This window comes from Schistocerca nitens, chromosome 2 (genome assembly GCF_023898315.1).
Source record: "Schistocerca nitens isolate TAMUIC-IGC-003100 chromosome 2, iqSchNite1.1, whole genome shotgun sequence".
Lineage (NCBI taxonomy): Eukaryota > Metazoa > Arthropoda > Insecta > Orthoptera > Acrididae > Schistocerca > Schistocerca nitens.
This window is the reverse complement of record NC_064615.1, coordinates 95,611,905-95,632,751: the sequence shown is the minus strand read 5'-3', so window position 1 is coordinate 95,632,751 and position 20,847 is coordinate 95,611,905.

The window sequence follows — 20,847 nt, the reverse complement described above, 5'->3', positions numbered from 1 at the left end:
CCCATATTTATGCCTGGGCGGTGTGTGGCGCTCCCTATATCGTCCGCACCCACTGTGGCCATTTCTGGCGGTGGTATCAGTCTGTAGGCGCTCCATTTTCGGTCCGCGCCCGTTGCGGTTCTCGTCTTAGGTAGCGGACGTCCCAAGGCGTTCCGTATTGGGTCCGCGCCCGATAGGTGCGATCCTAGTATTATCATGGTTCTGTTGAAGTTCCTCATGCTGTCCCGACCGCGGCGAGTTCCTCTCGTGGCCGAGCCATTCTCCTGGCCTTCTGAACCCGGTATGCGCCTGTGAGGTGCGCTTCCCGCGGTATCCGGCTGCTGTTGGAGCTGCGTATTATGATGCCCATCCTCCAAGGAGCTTGCTGCCCCCTGGTATCGCGTATGCCATTCTGTGCCGTTACTTACGCCATTGGACGTCGGCAGTTCATTCCTGGAGGAGGGAACTTTCTTCCGTTGTTTCTGTAGTAGTTCCAAAGCAGGATTCCACGCAGTTCTAAGCTGATATCCTGCTTCCCGGTTGATCAAGTTCTCCGCAATCTTGATTTCAATCGATTCATTAATGACACTAGCCCAGAATCGAGGGGTTTGAGCCAGGATCCTGGTTTTGCCGTAATCCATGGTGTGCTAAAGGTTCAGGCAATGTTCTGCTGTTGCAGATTTGGTTCCAGTCGTAGCCCGTTATGTCTCTGATGTTCTTTACATGTTATTTCAGCTGTTCTGGTAGTTTGACTGATGTAAGACGTTCCACATTCACATGGTATATGGTATACACCAGGTTTCCTTAACCCCGAATCATCCTTGACAGTTACAAGGAGCGTCCTTTACATGTTAGGTGGGCAGAACACACTCTTGATATTGTCTTTCTTCAAGATTCTGCTGATCTTGGCTGATATAGGCCCAGCATACGGTAGAATGGCTACCTTCCTGGTCTCTTCTTCCTGCTCCTCTCCTGTTGCCTCAGGTCGTCTGGAGGGATGGAGCGCTTTTTGGATGTCCCTGGTGGTGTATCCGTTGTCTGTGAACACTCTTTGTAGATGTTCTAATTCCGCTGTCAGGCTATCTAAGTCAGAGAGTGTTTTGGCTCGCTGTACGAGTGTTCTCAGCACTCCATGCTTCTGTGCTGGGTGATGGCAGCTGTCAGCATGTAGATATAAGTCACTGTGTGTTGGTTTCCTGTACACACTGTTGTCTAAGGTGCCGTCTGCCTTCCTCTTTACCAGGACATCGAGGAATGGGAGCCGACCATCACTCTCTAGTTCCATGGTGTACTTGATGTTGGGGTTGCTTGTGTTCAGATGGTCCAGGAACTCATCCAGTCTTCTCTTGCCATGTGGCCAGATAACGAACTTGTCATCAACGTATATGAAGAAATACGTCGGCTGGTAGGCAGCAGTTGTAAGTGCCCCACCCTCGAATTTCTCCATAAACAGATTCCCCACTACTGGAGATAAGGGGCTTCCCATGGCCTCTCCTTCAGTCTGGTCATAGAATTGGCCTCCACAGAGGAAGTACGTCGATGTCAAAATATGCTTGAAACGATCCAGCAAGGCTCCGTCAAATCGTGTTGGAAAGACGCGGGCCACCGGCAGTACACCCGATTCTACGAGATGTGTATGAGTTGTTCTTAAAGTGTCTCTAATATCCGCATTGATTCCTTCGGTTGGTCGTACACAAAGTGTATGCGGATAATTTTGACCCGTGGAAAGATAGCAGACCTCAGCGACGAGGTAGACAACACTAAATGGAAAGGAATCCTAGTATACATAGCGTAATTTTAGGTGGATCACTTCCTTTTTCCGGAACTTGCCAGCTAGGGAATCATTTCGCTCTCCTGACTACACGTCATAAGACTATCCAAAAATATAGATAGTAAAAGATATGTGGAAAAATGGTACATATTTAAATTGTACAGCTCGTTAACGGTAAGTACGAACACCTGGAGGAACGTCGGGAAACATTTTAAGAATCATCAGGAAGACACCGAGATGAAGCAGATTTGATCCCTACGACGAGCGGAGAGTAGCTAGTATAAATATTCTGGTGTTCGAGCTGTGGTGTGCTACATATATATCCGCTATAGAAAAAAAGTTAAGAAAACGAACGCGGAGGCATGCAGTATGGTGGTAGAAGCTTACGAAACTGTACTCTTCACTGGTTCAAACAGTTTAGAGACGAAAAAAAAAAACCACTGATGGAGCGTCACATGGAGGCCTATCTTCAACAAGCACAAAGATAGACAAAGGCGTGAAAATCGATCGGACGGTGGCTAAAATATCGATGACTGTGTCCTAAGCTATTATCCGAGGGGATTTATTTTAAGATCCACAGGTATTTGGTTAGGCGGGAACTATGTTCCCGACTGTCACACACACAGACATGCGAGCGCATGAGAAAACAAATTGAAACTGCTGGAGACTTAAGTGATACATGAGCCCATGACCTTTGTTGTTTGCAGACTGTTTTTTACGGAGAATTGTGATAAATAAGTGGATGAGGGATTACCAGTTTTATCCATTAATGGGTAGTCAAGCCAAAATAGCGGTCTGCATTCCATTTTGGAGAAATGCATTGATGTATTGTGTTAATGAACTGACAGATTCGGAAATACGCCAACATTTTAAAATAAATTCGTATTTCTTTATCCAGATCTAAGTATTTGCTGGAAACCGTATAATATTTCAAGAATGAGTAACATCTCTTCGGAAAAGTAGTTACCAGTTAGCTATGTGAGGCTTTGTGGTTCTCGTGGATGCCACTAGATTTTTAAAAATGTCCTAGTTAATATCGATAAAATGCAAACTCCGCTTTTTGTTTCAATTTCTGTCGCACTTATATAATCAGAAAACTGCACATAACACCGACTTCTGCTGCTAAACATTTGACGGCAGAGACTCTGCGTGCCGCAACAGTTTATTCGTGATTGCAGCGTGTTTGAATCTTTTACTTTCAAACTTCATGTAACGGAATGATGTTTTCAGACAGCAGGACAAAGAACATTGACGTGATCAAATCAGATAAATCACAGTTGTGTGTCGGGTCGAGATTAAAAATGGGATCTTTGTCTTTCGTTTCTTAAGTACTTAAACACAGGTTCAATGTTACTATAGCTTCTGCCATCACATCATGCTCTCTCCGTCAGTTATGGAATTCACCATGTATCATAATCTACATGTGAGTCCTGACTAGCATCCCTCAGATGAAAGACAGTAAACAACGTGGAAATGTACATAAACTGCCATAGCTCAGTACTGCCACACGTGCAAGGGATTGTATTATTCTTTCTGTTTCTACATGCCTCCTGAGCTGGGATAAGCTGTCGCCAGCACACCAGTTTGCGAAGATGTAGTAATAAGATTGATAGTAGGCGCTGGATCAAGAGCGCCTATCAGGAGAGAGGCCAAAGACAGACTCGCAAGCAATGGGCTGCCAACGCCCTCTCAACTGCAAGTATTTAGATCGCTGCCGAGGACTGGACGGCTCAGTCTCAGTCAGTCACTAGGTCTTTCACTCACTAGCTGAGTCACTATTCTAGTTGGCGTCTGTCATTCATCGCTTAGAGGGACTTGTACTTCCAACAGCAGTGAGACTAGCACATACTATTAGTGAAGAGCTTGTGCCATAACACATGGACTCTTAAAGGTAAGTAGCTTTCTGTTTATGTAAATAAAGACTCCTCCTTAAATTTATGTGCGCAGTTGTGTTATGGAAAGAGGATACTGGCCACCAAACAATATCCTCTCCCATGATTCTTATGGTACCAGACTCAACAGCTTTGGGCTGGTGGTTGGATACTTAGAAGGGGAGTGAGGAGAGGGGGGGGGGAAGCAGGTACATTTGTAGGTAGTTTCCCTGTTTCCTTAAGGTGACTTGGGGCATAGCTTCAGTGCCGTGTGAAATTATTTCTTCTACCCAATTTGGGTAGCGATTTGGCGTTACAATTTTTATTACTATATGTAAATTGAGTAATTATGAGTGTCTGTGGCAATTCAAGAACTTAAATCAACGCACTTGAGTACCCCTTTTGCAACAATATTAGACTATAAGATGTGCAAGGTGCTGGTGAGTTATTATAGTGTATCATAACTGCTTCCAGTACTTGCAAAGTTATTCATGTTGGCACTTCATTCAATTGGTATCTTGGATGATTAGATGGTAGTAACCGAAAAAAAGCCCTTGAGGTCTATAAAACAAAACAGCTAGCATCTCTCCAGCTCAGACTGTGATCTGAAATAATAATTTCCACATTCAATCAGTAATTAAGGCAATACACCTTACAACTGACAAAAGCCGTTATATTAGTAATTTATATGATATTAAACATCTCCAGGTCGCGAAATAACATCAACATGAGATCGGAGGACGGTTCACTAACCCCTACAGTATGAGAAAGGAGTATCAAGTGTAATGGTTTACAATGTAGTTCATTATTTTGACATCGATTGAACAAGTGTGAAATTGTATCGGGATAATTGTTGGCGTATCATAAAGGACCGTAAAACTCTGCACTCGATTCCACAGCTAACAAGAGTGCATTCATGTTCCCGAGTATTCATTACAGACTACAGTCAGGAGAGTGAAATTGGAGTAGCACCACGCCTATGGGCACTCCGACACCCATCGCTCCCGATTGTTAACAGACACCTCACGATCGCTTTGATAATGATTTCCACATCTACATCTACATGGATACTCTGAAATGATATTTAAGTGCCTGGCAGAGGGTTCATTCGAAACACCTTCATAGTTCTCTATTAATCCAATATCTTACAGCACGCGGACAGAACGAACAATATATCTTTCCTTACGAATTCCGATTTCCCTTGTTTTATCATGTTGATCGTTTCTCCCTAAGTAGGTCGGTGTCAACAAAATATTTTAGCATTCGGGGGAGAAAGTGGGTGACTGAAATTTCGTGAGAAGATTTCGCCGCAACGAAAAACGCCTTTGTTTTAATGATTACGCCTTTGTTTTAGTGATTTTAATTTTGTATCATTTCAGTGACACTCTCTCCAATATTTTGCAATAATACAAAGCGTGCTGCACTTCTATGAACTTTTTTGATGTACTCCGTCAGTCGTATCTGGTAAGGATCCCAGACCGCGCAGCAGTGCTGTAAAAGAGGACGGACAAGCGTAGTGTATGGAGTCTCCTTGGTAGATCTGTTACGTTTTCTAAGTGTCCTACCAATAAAACGCAGTCTTAGGATAGCCTTTCCCACAATATTTTCTGTTTTCCTTCCAATTTAAGTCGTTCGTAATTGTAAGATCTAGGTATTTAGTTGAATTTACGGCTTTTAGATTAGACTGTTTTATCGTGTAACCGAAGTTTAACGAATTCCTTTTAGCACTCAAGTGGATGCCTCACACTTTTCGTTATTTAGGGTCAACTGCCAATTTTCGCACCATTTGGATATCTTTTCTAAATCGTTATGCAATTTGTTTTGATCTTCTGATGACTTTATTAGTCGATAAACGACAGCGTCATCTGCAAAAAACCTGAGACGGCTGCTCAGATTGTCCCCAAACCGTTTGTGTAGATAAGAGACAGAAAAGAGTCTACAACACTACCTCCGGGAACGCCAGTAATCATTTCTGTTTTACTTGATGACTCTCCGTCACTGCGACCTGTCTGACAGGAAATCACGAATCCAGTCACATAACTGAGACGATATTCCATAATCACGCAATTTCACTACAAGCCGCTTGTACGGTACAGTATCAAAAGCCTTCCAGAAATATATAAATACGGAATCGATCTTTTAAATCCCTTGTCAGTAGCACTCAACACTTCATGCGAGTAACGAGTTGGTTTTATTGCACAAGACAGTTTTTTTCTAAATCCATGTTGTCTGTGTGTCAATAGAACGTATTCTTCGAGGTAATTTATAATCTTCGAAGACAATATATGTTCCAAAATCGTGCTGCATATCGCCGTGAATGATATGGGCCTGTAATTTAGTCGATTACTTCTACTAACTTTCTTGAATATTGGTGTGACCTGCGCAACTTTCCTGTCTTTGGATACGGACCTTTCGTCGAGCGAACAGTGGTATATGGTTTTTAAGTATGGAGCTATTCCAACGGCATATTTCGAAAGGGACCTAATTAGCACACAGCCTTGACCAGAAGAGTTACTTTTAATGATTTACGTTGCTTCACTACTCACAGGATATTTACTTCTACGTTACTCATGTTGGCAGCTGTTCTTCATTCGAATTCTGGAATATTTACTTCGTCTTCTGTTGTGAATGCATTTCGGAAGGCTGTGTTTAGTAACTCTGCTTTGGCAGCACTGTCTTCGTTAGAATCTCCATACCTATCGCGCTGAGAAGGCATTGATTGTGTCTTCCCGATAGCATACTTTACATACGACCAGAATCTCTTTGGATTTTCTGCCAAGTTTCGAGACAAAGTTGTTGCGGAAACTATTATAAGCATCTCTCAGTGAAGTTCTCGCTAAATTTCGAGCTTCTGTAAAAGGTCGCCAATCTTAGGGATTTTGCGTCTGTTTAAATTTGGTATGTTTGTTTCATTGTTTCTGAGATAAAGAGAACACTGCTAGGCGGACAGTTATTTGGGTTCCTTTGTGCGTATCGTTACCAGGTAGCGATCACAACACTGCTGCAATTATTAGCCGTTTCCGTTGCTTTTCCTACGCTAAAATCACACCTATCCGAAAAATGTTGCCATGAGTGACGTACCAGGGTAAAGCTTAATTTTTTCTTCGCTATATCGAGAAACGTACAATACCCTGCATTCCCTACGGTTGTACAGTTTCATGATCCTGTAACAGAACTATTCTTCGTTCATTCTGCATTGACTCTGACCATCAGATCAATGTACATGGATGCCTTCTCAAATCTACAACAGAACTCGTGGAAGCGTATCTGGCGTATTTATCTGGCGAGATGGGTTCCATCATATCGTAATTCTTTCGCCCTGTACATACATTCCCATGAGGTCTGGCCGAAACCACACTGCTTTTTTCGTAATGTATTAAGTCCTAAGTCAGTGTATTTATATTGTTTGCACGTGACCAGAAAACTTGTTACGGTGGCAGCTCGTGCTTCTCATGCATACATTCTTCATGTTTAATGGTAACCGGCCCCTAGTGATTCCGTTATGTCACTAAAGTGCCTATCCTTACGAAATGTGCCAGTTATTACTTCTCATGTCATATCCTGTTAATTTATTTGTTCTGAATGAACTTCTCTACTGCTTAAATTTTGCATGAAGATCGTCACCAATGGCGGCATAACGTTTGTCAGAGGGGTAGTCTTTCAGGAAACTTTCTTGCCCATGGCGTGGGAAACTGCCCCTAGAACGCGGAAGGATCATCAACTGCGTGAGGACGTTGAAGGCAGTGAGCACAACAGTATTAAAAACACATAATGAATATCCACATGAAATGTGACCGGTAATCAGGAAAGAGTAATGATGATCTCTCCTTATCGAAACGTCCCGGATTAGTCTTTTATTCGGATATCCGGGAAGCTACTGCCACGGAGGAAGTTACAAGAGAAAAAGATTGAATAACCACCGGAAGGGGAACGTTCCAGGAGTCTGGACGTGCGCTATTAAAGATTGAGCCTGGTGGGGAAGCTAGAAAACCTAAAAAGGGAAATGCAGAGCTTCCATTAATATACAGGGTGAGTCACCTAACGTTACCGCTGGATATATTTCGTAAACCACATCAAATACTGACGAATGATTCCACAGACCGAACGTGAGGAGAGGGGCTAGTGTAATTGGTTAATACAAACCATAAAAAAATGCACGGAAGTATGTTTTTTAACACAAACCTACGTTTTTTTTTAAATGGAACCCCGTTAGTTTTGTTAGCACATCTGAACATATAAACAAATACGTAATCAGTGCCGTTTGTTGCATTGTAAAATGCCAATTACATCCGGAGATATTGTAACCTAAAGTTGACGCTTGACTACCACTCCTCCGCTGTTCGATCATGTGTATCGGAGAGCACCGAATTACGTAGGGATCCAAAGGGAACGGTGATAGACCTTAGGTACAGAAGAGACTGGAACAGCAAATTACGTCCACATGCGTACACCTTTTTATTGGTCTTTTTCACTGACGCACATGTACATTACCATGAGGGGTGAGGTACATGTACACACGTGGTATCCGTTTTCAATTACGGAGTGGAATAGAGTGTGTCCCGATATGTCAGACCAATAGATGTTCAATGTGGTGGCCACCATTTGCTGCACACAATTGCAATCTCTGGCGTAATGAATGTCGTACACGCCGCAGTACATCTGGTGTAATGTAGCCGCAGGCTGCCACAATACGTTGTTTCATATCCTCTGGGGTTGTAGGCACATCACGGTACACATTCTCCTTTAACGTACCCCACAGAAAGAAGTCCAGAGGGGTAAGATCAGGAGAACGGACTGGCAAATTTATGCGTCCTCCCCGTCCTATGAAACGCCCGTCGAACATCCTGTCAAGGGTCAGCCTAGTGTTAATTGCGGAATGTGCAGGTGCACCATCATGCTGATACCACATACGTCGACGCGTTTCCAGTGGGACACATTCTATTCCACTTCGTAATTGAGAACGGAAACCACGTGTGTACGCTTACCTCACCCCTCATGGTAATGTACATGTGCGTCAGTGAAAAAGACCAATAAAAAGGTGTTCGCATGTGGACGTAATTTGCTGTTCCAGTCTCTTCTGTACCTAAGGTCTATCACCGTTCCCTTTGGATCCCTACGTAATTCGGTGCTCTCCGATACACATGATCGAACAGCGGAGGAGTGGTAGTCAAGCGTCAACTTTAGGTTACAATATCTCCGGATGTAATTAACATTTTACAATGCAACAAATGGCACTGATTACGTATTTGTTTGTATGTTCAGATGTGCTAACAAAACTAACGGGGTTCCATTTTAAAAAAAAAAACGTAGGTTTGTGTTAAAAAACATACTTCCGTGCATTTTTTTATGGTTTTTATTAACCAATTACACTAGCCCCTCTCCTCACGTTCGGTCTGTGGAATCGATTCGTTAGTATTTGATGTGGTTTACGAAATAAATCCAGCGGTTACGTTAGGTGACTCACCCTGTATAGTGGTGGACAGTGAAATGAAATGGAAGCAAGACGAGTATATCTTGTCAGTCGAGTAATGGGTAATATCAGAAGCAGTAGAAAATGGTATAACGCGACTCGGATTCGTTATGGATAGGAAGGTAGCGTAGAGAGTTTTTTATTGTGAACACCTGGGTAATAAGACTGTTTTCATCAAAATCGACAGAAAACCAGTACCAGTGGTCATAGTTCAGGTAACATGCTTAAGTCACAAACAAAGTATGTCGAGATAGAGTAAGTTTAGGAGGATATTGAACAGGGAATTCGGTATTTAAAAGGAATATTGAAGAAACTTTTACCGGAGAATATGAACTTGGTAGTAGGAACAAAGGAGTAGAAAGACTAATTAATTTCTGTAATAAATATCAGTTAGTAATAGCGAATACCCTGTTCAAGGTAAGTGGAAGAGTTACACTTGGAAAAGGCCAGGAGATGCGAGACGATTCCAAGTAGATTACATCATGATCAGGCAGATATTTCGAAATCAGATATGGGATTGTAAGGTGTAATCAGGAGTAGGTAAAGAGTCTGATCACAATTTATTAATGTTGAATAACAGTTTGAAGTTTAAAAGATTTAGACACGCATCAAGTTCTCTGAGTTGTAGTTACTGCGGTAATGAATAAGTCAGTAGGCAGTTCAGTCGGAGAACACTCCACATCTCTAACAAGGGTGATTACAGAAGTTGGAAAGAGAAAAGTAGGTATAAGAAAGGTAACTGCGAATAAATCATGGATAAAGCAAGAAATACTTCAGTTGTTTGATGAAAGAAGGCAGTAAAAAAAAGTGCAGGCAAATTAAGGAATACAGAAATAGAAATCACATAGTAATGAAATAAATATGAAATTCGGGGGTTTTAAACCGGTGTGGCTGTATCAGAAATGTGAAGAAATCGAAAAAGATATGATTTTCGTAAGAACTGACTCAGTATATAGAGCAGTCAAAGCAACGCACGTTAAAATTAAAAGCAAGGACTATAACATTACGTGTCCAATGGGAGTTCCACTGTTAAATGCGGAAGAGATAACACGTATGTAGAAAGAGTCCATTAAAGGCCTCTATGAGGAGAAGGACTTGTCTCATGAAGTGATAATGAAGAAACAGAACTCGACAGCGGAGAGACAGGGAATCCGGTATTAAAATCAGAATTTAAAAGAGTTTTTGACGGCTTAAGATTGCATAAGATTGATCGGATAGATAACACTCCATCGGAATTTATGAAATGGTTGGGGGAAGCTGGCAACAAAACGACTGTTGACTTTGGTGTGTCGAAGACGTGCGATACACCATCAGACTTTCGGAAAAAAAATCATCCACACCATTTCGAAGATAGCAAGAGCCGACAAGTGCGATAATTAAAGTACAATCACCTTACCAGCTCGTGCATCAAGTTTCTGGCAAGAATACTATACACATAAAATTGAGGATCTGTTAGACGAAAATCAGTTTGGTTTTAGCGAAGAAAAAAGAACCAGAGAGCAGTTCTGACCTGGAGATGATCACGAAAACTAGAGTGAACAAAAATCAAGACACACTCTTATGATATGTCTTTCTGGAAAAGCGTTCTGCGGTGTAAAGTGGTGCAGGATGCTCGAAATTCTCAGACAAATAATGGTCAGGTATAGGGAAAGACGGATACTCTACAATATGTACAACAGCCAAGAGGGAACAGCAAGACTGGAAGACCAAGAACGAAGTTCTCGAATTAAAAAAGATGTAAGACAAGAATGTAGTCTTTTACCCGTACTTCTCAATCAATGCATTGAAGAAGCATAAGAGACGTAAGAGACAAGCTTAAGAGTGGATTAAAATTCCAGGTGAAAACATATCAGTGATAAGATTCACTAATGACAATGTTATCCTGAGTGAAAGTGAAGACGAATTACAGGACTGGTTGAATGAAATGAGTGAACAATATGGGTTGTGGGTAAATCTATGAAAGAAAAAAGTAATGGTACATATCAGAAATGAGAACAGGAATCAAATTAACATGAAAAATGATGATCACGAAGTTAATGAAGTTAAGGATCTTTGCTGCCCAGGCACCAAAATAATCCATGACGAACGGAGCAATGAGAACGAGCGCTAGGAAAAAAGGAAATTCCTGGCCAAGAGAAGTCTACTAGTATCAAATATAGGTGTTAAGTCGTGGAAGAAATTTCAGAGGATGTACGTCTGGAGCACAGCGTTGTATGGCACCGAAACATGGACTGAGGAATAAGCGGAACAGAAGAGAATCGAAGAATGTTGAATTTAAGTGCGATGAAAATATACGGAATGATGAGGTTCTTTGCAGAACCGGTGTGGAAAGGAATATATGTAAAATATTCAAAAGAAGAATGGACAGGTAGGCAGGACAGGTGTTAAGGAATGACAGAATAACCGCAATGATATTAGAGTGAGCTGTAAAGTGTGAAATCTGTAGAAAAAGACAGAAATTGGAATACATTCGGCAAATAATTTAGGAAGTAAGTTGCATTTGCTACTCTGAGATGAGAAGTTTGGGACAAGAGAAAAATTCGTTGCAGGGCGCAATGAACCAGTCAGAAGACTGAAGACTCCAATGAAAAACTAAATGAAAAAAAAATTAAATAAAAAGAGAACTGTCATGTGTATTGTAGGGAAGCAGCCTACTCACGCCGTATAAAATTCACATCAGTCTTTCCATTGTGTGCCAGCCTAGTCCGCTGTAACTAGCTCTGACGTCATTAATGCTGCGCAAAACTTTAAAAATCAAGTAAATAACCTGACACGTTTCTATCATGTCAGGAGTATTACTAAATCAATATGTGTTGAACATCAGTTCAATAACTTTAACCATTTTCGAAATTTGGATGTTTGTCTGTAAAAATCATTGGCGCAACAGAAAAGAGCTAGAAACTAAAAAATTTATATTTAGATTCCTTTTGCATAATAATTTAGTAGAAACAGTATTCTGTATCTCACAAATTAAAATTTTAGTTGAAATTCATGATTTTTTGGTTTTTGTCTTAGAAATTAAGGAAGCAAGATAGATTAAGTAGGCGAATAAATAAAGCTAGGAAGTTTAAATTTAAGTAGAAGGGAGATCCGCTATAATCATAAAGATGTGAGAAGATTCAACTGAATAACTATAAAACTATAGCGATAGCGTATCTCCAAAGGGCAAGTTCAGAGCTTGTCTACTGCGTGTAGTGTAATTAAATTAATTCTCTCGCCCGAAATATTTGACTTAGCCACGTCAGACTTTTATTGTGATTACTTACCTATGTGCTGATTGCACATTTAAATTGAGAGCCTCATCGGCCATCAGCAAAGGAAGCAATGATTTATTCAATAACTTAAAGTGGTGCATTACTTGCCCAGCGGCTAGTCGGGAGAGCGGATTTGACCAGGCATTCCCTTAGCTGTCTGCACCGCGGCTTTATATATAAGAACGCTACATGAGAAAAAAGGCCCCAGTTCTCTCCAGACGCTGATTAGCACACCACCTGTGCCGGGAGTCGCGTTGCGTCAGTATCTTTGCTATAAACAGCCTCGGATGCCGTAATAAGTTACTAGGAATACGAATAACTATGAAATCGTTTTCGAGTGAAGTGTTAATTCTGGGATGACTTTAATGATCTATCTTCAGTTTGAGTATGTCGTATTTTCACGTACCGCCGCAGGACAGACATTCTACCATTATTTAGCATGGCGTTTGATGAACATTATCATCAAATTATGGCGAGCATTCACTTAAAGATTTAATTTGAACAGTTATAAATGCATCAGCGCATTAGACTCTCGTCTGTTCTGGTAGTTGGATTGTGTGGATCCTTTTTTGGTCTGTGACTTTCAGAAAATAGTGAACATTTTAGAGAGAATCCTTTTTGATTATGAATCCCAGACAATCTCCTTAATTCCTCAGAGCTATAAGCTGTAGCTATAAATGTATTTTCTCAGATGAAGTGGGCACTAGGAATTCTAATTACAGGCTTCACGTTTTCCTAATCACTTTCTGGTTGCCAATATTGTAGTTAGAGAGCCAGTGTTGAGAACGGCAAACAACAGCATTCAATAAATAACAGGAACAATATATATATACAATTAAATCCTCCTGCCGCCCCACATATGGTGCATCAGCCAGGAAGGAAACAGAGTAAAAGAGTGATTTTTAAATATTCGGATTCAGGAGTGAAATGCGATACGCAACTGAGTAATAGAACAGTGATAGTGTTACGTGTGCATGTGGACGACGCAACTGGATTAACAACGCATCTGGATTGACGGAGCTGCACTGAGTCTAGCGGCGCTGCCGGCATCGCGAGAAGCCAGTTTCGCCTCACCGCAGTCGTCCACTGGAACAACCGGAGCCGCGCCTGCAGTTGCGGACCACGCAAACCCACAGTAGCCCTCGAAGTGCCGTCTGCAGTTCAACGTGCCGCGTCGCATCAGTTATCCCGGTACGCCGCGCTGGCAACGCCATACGTCGTGCAGAAGGAATTAAGTTAAGTGAAAAGTTGTTAAAAATTATACTAACCTGCACTAAAAGACTGTCGGCGATGGAACCGCCAGAAGAAACTGATGTTAAACTTAAATCAGAACCTGTGTCTGGTGAGGGAACTGCAAATCCAGACAATGGTTCAGGTGTAAATATGCAAAGAAAATAGTAATGTTAAAGTGAAATATGAAATATTGTCTCCTGACAGGGGCAATGATTCAATAATAGAAACCTCTGTAGTAAAGCAAATATCAGAAATTGTTAATTTATTGGATGATAGTTTATATGATGAGTTAAAAACGAAACAGTCATCAGAGGTGGTAGAGTTCAAAAAGGATAAGTTAGAAATGACTGATCAATCAGAAGTTTCATTTAGTTTTGATGATTCTGGTGTTGGAGCTAGTTTTTCGTCACCTAAGTGTGATAAAAAGGCAACTAGTGAGCAACCCAAAGACACTGGGGCTATTGATTTAAACGTTATATTACAAGCAATAACTACCAGTAATGCTAAAATGACAGCTGAATTAAAGTCTGAAATAACTGAGGTCAAAAGCAGTAATGCAAAAATGTCAGCCAGTAATGCTAAAATGACAGCTGAATTAAAATCTGATATAATTGAGATAAATAACAGGATTGTGGCCAGCCAAGCTAATTTTAATAAATGATTGGAGGTAATGGACAATACCTTCAAGGCCGGTTGCAATAAGTTGAAAGAGGATCTGGACTGTTTGAATTATAAAATTGATTACAACTATGAGGATATTAAGAAAAAGGTTGCTCAACAGTTATCTGAGATGTATAAAACAGTAAAATCCGAAGTTGCGGAGGTTTGCAAAGACTTCCAAATGGAAGATGCGAAGCTGGAGCACAAGTTAACAGAAAAGATCGAGGCGGAATCTGAACTGTGCTCAGACAGGTTTAAAGATGTTAATATAAAAGTAAATATATGTCAAGTAGAAGTAGATGCAATCAAAACTGATACTACTCATATTGTGCAAAGAGTAGATAATGTTGAAATGAGAGTAGAAAATATTAGTACTAACATTGCTAACATTGAGAGTAAAGTAGCTTCAGTAACTTTTGGTATTGGTAGTATGTAACAAGTTGTAGTTGTAAACGCCGCTTTTATCGGGTGTCGGCAGGTCTTGTCGTTCAATCCAGATAAAAATATCCACCCTCTAGATTTCGGGAACTATTTTGAAGATGTGATTCCACCAACTTGGTCTGAACGAGAGAAAATCTCACTTATTTGAAGCCAATTAGCAGGTGACGCCATGCGTTGGTCAGCTGATGTTATGTTGAAGTGTAAAACATTAGCGGAATTTAAAACAACTTTCATTAATGAGTATTGGTCTAGTAATAAGCAAAATGAAGTGTTGAGAGAATTTTGGAGTGGAAAACACTTCAATGCAGGCAAGGAATCTATTAAAGAGTTTGCCAGGTCATGGATCTTACGTTTATCACATTAGGCCGAAAAGCTAAAACCTGAAATGCTAATACTAGGTCTTGAAGCCAAACTGCCACGGTATTGGCAAACTAGAATTATATCTGCCCCTAGAGACAATCTGGATCGTTTCATAGAATATTTGGAATGTGTAGAGCATGTGGCTGCCAATGAGGAGCAAGCACATAATAACAGAGATGCTAATAATACTAGTAGTAATTTTAAGAACGAGCAGAATGGCAACGTAAACATCAGAACAGTAGGTGTTCGCCATCCTAAGAGAGGTAGGAATTGGAGAAATAATTAACAGAACCAACAATGGCATCAAAATGATAGTAATTTGGTTCCGAACAAACTTATGCAGGTAAACAACAGTGAGGAAAACAATGCTGTGCCAGTTAACTATAATGGAAATAAAGGAAACAGTAGTATGCCGAGGCAGGAAAACTAGTTCCCGTCTGTGAGGACACTGGCGCTCACCAGGCGGTTACTTTTCCTAAGCCAGTAATTACAGTAATTGGTAAGACACATGAAAATACTCAGACTTAATATGTGGATGAGGGGTCGGTAGCATCTAAGGATACAGCAGAAATATTAGATCACTCACAGTATTTGATAGATACCGTGTTAGAGACGCTTTCTAAGTGGGAAGAGAAAGAGAAGGCGCAGCAGTGTAACGGTAGGGAAGAGCTACAAAATACTGCATTGTCAGGTGTAGAAGCAGAAGAAATTCAGTCTTATATTTACGATGAGGATGATGTGCTCTTATCTAAAGTGCCTATGCAGGATGTTAATACTGTACTAATAGATTTAGGACAGGAGGTAAGTGAGAATGTAGAGGATAGCCTGTTGGGGGTCAATGAACCCAGTAGCTTTGACCAGTTGTCACTTGAGAAGGAACCAGACGATAATAGTGAAAGTGGTTTATCTGTAACTAGTGTTATGCCCGGTCTGGAGGCGCAGAATCGCTCTGACTACAGTAATTTGGGTAATGTGCAGCAAACTAAATGTAATGAAGTCGTGCGGTGTTTCGATTTGAAATTAATAGACCGACTGGAAAAGGCAGCTGAAAATGTAATTCAGGAAACCCCTACACACTTTGAGCTAAATGTAATGAAGACAGATGTCGATCACTTTAGCTGGAGACAAATCCAAAAGAACTATTGGATGAGTTTGAGGAACCACCTGTACAAATTAGAATAAGTCACATTATAATAATAATAGTGAATATGTTGGGTATCAATGTACGTTGTCTCTTAGACAGTGGAAGTGAGGTGAGTGCTATATCTCAGTCCTTCTTTGATGCATTACCTGGTAAAGACAAGCTTACAGTAATGAGGGTATCAGGACTAAGAGTAATTTGTGCTACTGGCAAGGTGTCAAAAACGGTAAAGCAAGAAGCTTTGCTGCCCTTTAACATTAATGGTAATTTAATTGATCATCCATGGTTAATTGTAAACAATCTCAGTATTGAGGTTTTAATTGGCATAGATTTCTTGTCGAAATATCAGAGTGTTGTTGACTTTGAAAGAAGTCAGTTAAAATTGGTCTTGCCGATAACCAGAGTTATCACGGTACCTTTTATTGATAAACATGTAGTAACTAATGATGAAACTTGGGAGCTGCCTATACGAATTCTGAAAAATAGGAGATATTGGGACGAAGGTGTTAATCTTAGTAAAAGTAAGCTAAACACAGAAGAAGAAGCAATTATTTTGGACAAAATAGAAGCTAAATTGCAGGAAATCGATAAAATTTCAGATAATCAGAAGGAAGAGCTGAGACAGGTTTTAAAAAGGCATCATAAGATATTTTCAAATCGACCTGGCGTGGTCAAAAGTTATGAATGTCAATTAAAGGTGAAACCTGGCCAAGTGTTTTTCAGGAAGCCATACCAAATACATGTATCTAGGAAGGAGGCGGTTCGAAAGGAGATACAGAGAATGCTAGAGTGGGGTGTGATTTTAAAAGCGGTCAGTGAGTACAATAATCTTCTTGTTGTTGTACCAAAAAGAGACGGGAGTGTCAGATTGGTGTTGGACGCTCGTTGGTTGAATGAAATAGTGGTTAGGGAAAGTGATAGACCGCAGAACATGGACGAGTTATTGCAAAAATTCCGGGGAGTAAAATTCTTAACCTCTATGGATATCACGTGCGGATATTGGAATTTGCCACTGGCGGAAAGTTGAAGGAAGTACACAGCTTTCTTGTACGAAGGAGATTGTTACCAATACCGTGTGGTACATTTCGGACTTAATATCTCTGTTTGTGCCTTCGTACGTGTGATGTGCCATGTTTTAGGACCAGCCGTAAGTAATAAAATAACAGTCTACGTGGATGATCTGTTAATAGCAACTCCTACCTGGGAATATCACATAGTTTTATTAGAGGTAGTGTTAGAGGCTATTGAGAGAGGTGGCATGAAACTAAAGATTGAAAAGACAGAGTGCGTTAAAGAGGAAATAGGTTTCTTGGGATATATGATAAATGGAAAAGGTATTCTACCTGACCCAGGCTAGCTAGCAGTCATTGAAAAATTTGAGGCTCCCAGAAACAAGAAGCAGTTGAGATTGACGTTCGGTCTTTTCGGCTTCTATAGGCGTTTTGTTAGTGATCAGGCTTTTAATGCGCCCTGTCTTCACCTCCTGCTGAAAAAGAATACCCCTTGGGTTTGGACAGCAGAATGTCAACAGGCGTTGCGTTGGAAGTGCTTAAACATTCTTTAATTAATAGTGCTATTTTACATCATCCTGATTTTGAAAACCATTCTGTATGTCTGTTGATGCTAGTGGCTATGGTATAGCTGTGGAGGTATTCCAAGTAGAAATAAAGAACGAACAAGAAGTGCACAAGACTATAGCTCTCACAAGTCGATCTTTACATGCAGCAGAGAGAAATTATGGCATCTCAGAACTGGAAGCATTGGAAATTATATTTGGGGTACAGAAATTTGAGCAGTATCTATTGGGTCACAAGATAATAGTTTACAGTGACCATAAGGCGTTGACCTTCTTAAAGACCTGTAAGTTGAGGAATGCTCGTTTGGTAAGATGGTCATTGTATCTCCAGCAGTTTGACCTTGAGGTTAGATATATTCAAGGGAAAGATAATTTGGTAGCTGATGGGTTATCTAGAAGTGCGGAACTCTGTGACGACGCGGGAATTACAGCAACAGACCTAAGTGAAGTACGAATGTTTGCGTTGCACGAAGTAAAGGAAGGAAGTGCATTAAAGAGGGTGATTAAGAACTTGAGACGTGAGCGGAATGCAGATGACCAGCTGAAATTAGTAAAGAGCTATTTGGGAGATGCTGACTATCATAAGGTTTCGCAATACTACTGTCTGCATAAAGGTATTCTGTTTAGGAGGAAAAAGGTAGGTGTTTCCGAGTAGAAGCTGTGCTTTCCCTCACAACATGTAGACTTACTAATCGACTATGTACACCTGAGGTACGGGCACTATGGTGCAAAGAAGTGCATTGCCAAATTAAAAGAGAAGGTTGTGTTGGACAACATGTACCGCCGTGTTGCCAAGCGTCGAGCATCTTGTGTAATGTGCCAGAAAGTACGTGCTGCTAACACCAGAATACAAGGGGATATGCATTCAGTAGAGCCAACCGAAACCCTAGAATTACTGGCTTGTGATTTGTTTGGCCCTCTTCCTGCTTCGAGACGTGGGTGCACCCATGTTTTTGTTGTTGTGGATGGATTTAGTAAATATGTTAAGCTATACCCAATTAAAAGAGCTAATGCAAAAACGTTGGTAGAAATGTTGGAAAAAGATTTCTTCATGAAAGTTGGCGTTCCGAAGAATTTGCTGTCAGACAATGGCCCTCAATTTACTTCTGATAGTTTTACAGAATGTCTGGATAAGGCCAGAGTGAATTATCTAAAAATATCCGCGTATTTCCCCGAAGGAAATATGAGTGAACGTATTATTAGAGAATTGAATAGGCTTTGCAGGACTTATTGTGCTCGGAAACACTCTAGTTGGGCAGAGCACATAAAGTATTTTGAGAATGTAATTAACAACTTAAGGCATGATGCAACTTGTTTTGTGCCTTGCGAATTGATGTTTGGCCAAGAACAGCACAATGTGATTGCAGATAAAGTAGAATTCCCTATTCTAACGCAAAGATCCACAGACGAAAAGAAGTTAAGGGCTAGGGAATATATAAGGAAAAGAACATTAGAAAGAAAGAAGCGTCATGACGCAAAAGCGGTACCCACCAGTTTTGAAATACACTCCTGGAAATTGAAATAAGAACACCGTGAATTCATTGTCCTAGGAAGGGGAAACTTTATTGACACATTCCTGGGGTCAGATACATCACATGATCACACTGACAGAACCACAGGCACATAGACACAGGCAACAGAGCATGTACAATGTCGGCACTAGTACAGTGTATATCCACCTTTCGCAGCAATGCAGGCTGCTATTCTCCCATGGAGCCGATCGTAGAGATGCTGGATGTAGTCCTGTGGAACGGCTTGCCATGCCATTTCCACCTGGCGCCTCAGTTGGACCAGCGTTCGTGCTGGACGTGCAGACCGCGTGAGACGACGCTTCATCCAGTCCCAAACATGCACAATGGGGGACAGATCCGGAGATCTTGCTGGGCAGGGTAGTTGACTTACACCTTCTAGAGCACGTTGGGTGGCACGGGATACATGCGGACGTGCATTGTCCTGTTGGAACAACAAGTTCCCTTGCCGGTCTAGGAATGGTAGAACGATGGGTTCGATGACGGTTTGGATGTACCGTGCACTATTCAGTGTCCCCTCGACGATCACCAGTGGTGTACGGCCAGTGTAGGAGATCGCTCCCCACACCATGATGCCGGGTGTTGGCCCTGTGTGCCTCGGTCGTATGCAGTCCTGATTGTGGCGCTCACCTGCACGGCGCCAAACACGCATACGACCATCATTGGCACCAAGGCAGAAGCGACTCTCATCGCTGAAGACGACACGTCTCCATTCGTCCCTCCATTCACGCCTGTCGCGACACCACTGGAGGCGGGCTGCACGATGTTGGGGCGTGAGCGGAAGACGGCCTAACGGTGTGCGGGACAGTAGCCCAGCTTCATGGAGACGGTTGCGAATGGTCCTCGCCGATGCCCCAGGAGCAACAGTGTCCCTAATTTGCTGGGAAGTGGCGGTGCGGTCCCCTACGGCACTGCGTAGGATCCTACGGTCTTGGCGTGCATCCGTGCGTCGCTGCGGTCCGGTCCCAGGTCGACGGGCACGTGCACTTTCCGCCGACCACTGGCGACAACATCGATGTACTGTGGAGACCTCACGCCCCACGTGTTGAGCAATTCGGCGGTACGTCCACCCGGCCTCCCGCATGCCCACTATACGCCTTCGCTCAAAGTCCGTCAACTGCACATACGGTTCACGTCCACGCTGTCGCGGCATGCTACCAGTGTTAAAGACTGCGATGGAGCTCCGTATTCCACGGCAAACTGGCTGACACTGACGGCGGCGGTGCACAAATGCTGCGCAGGTAGCGCCATTCGACGGCCAACACCGCGGTTCCTGGTGTGTCCGCTGTGCCGTGCGTGTGATCATTGCTTGTACAGCCCTCTCGCAGTGTCCGGAGCAAGTATGGTGGGTCTGACACACCGGTGTCAATGTGTTCTTTTTTCCATTTCCAGGAGTGTAGGTCAGTTAGTCCTTGTCAAAACCAAGGGAAAATCAAAGAAAATAAATGCAGAAACAAAGAAATTCATGCTCGTATACCAAGGACCTTTCAGGATCATAGGAAAAGCACATGCCAATGCATGTAGGCTAGAATACCCTAAGAGTAAAAAGCTATTAGGTCTCA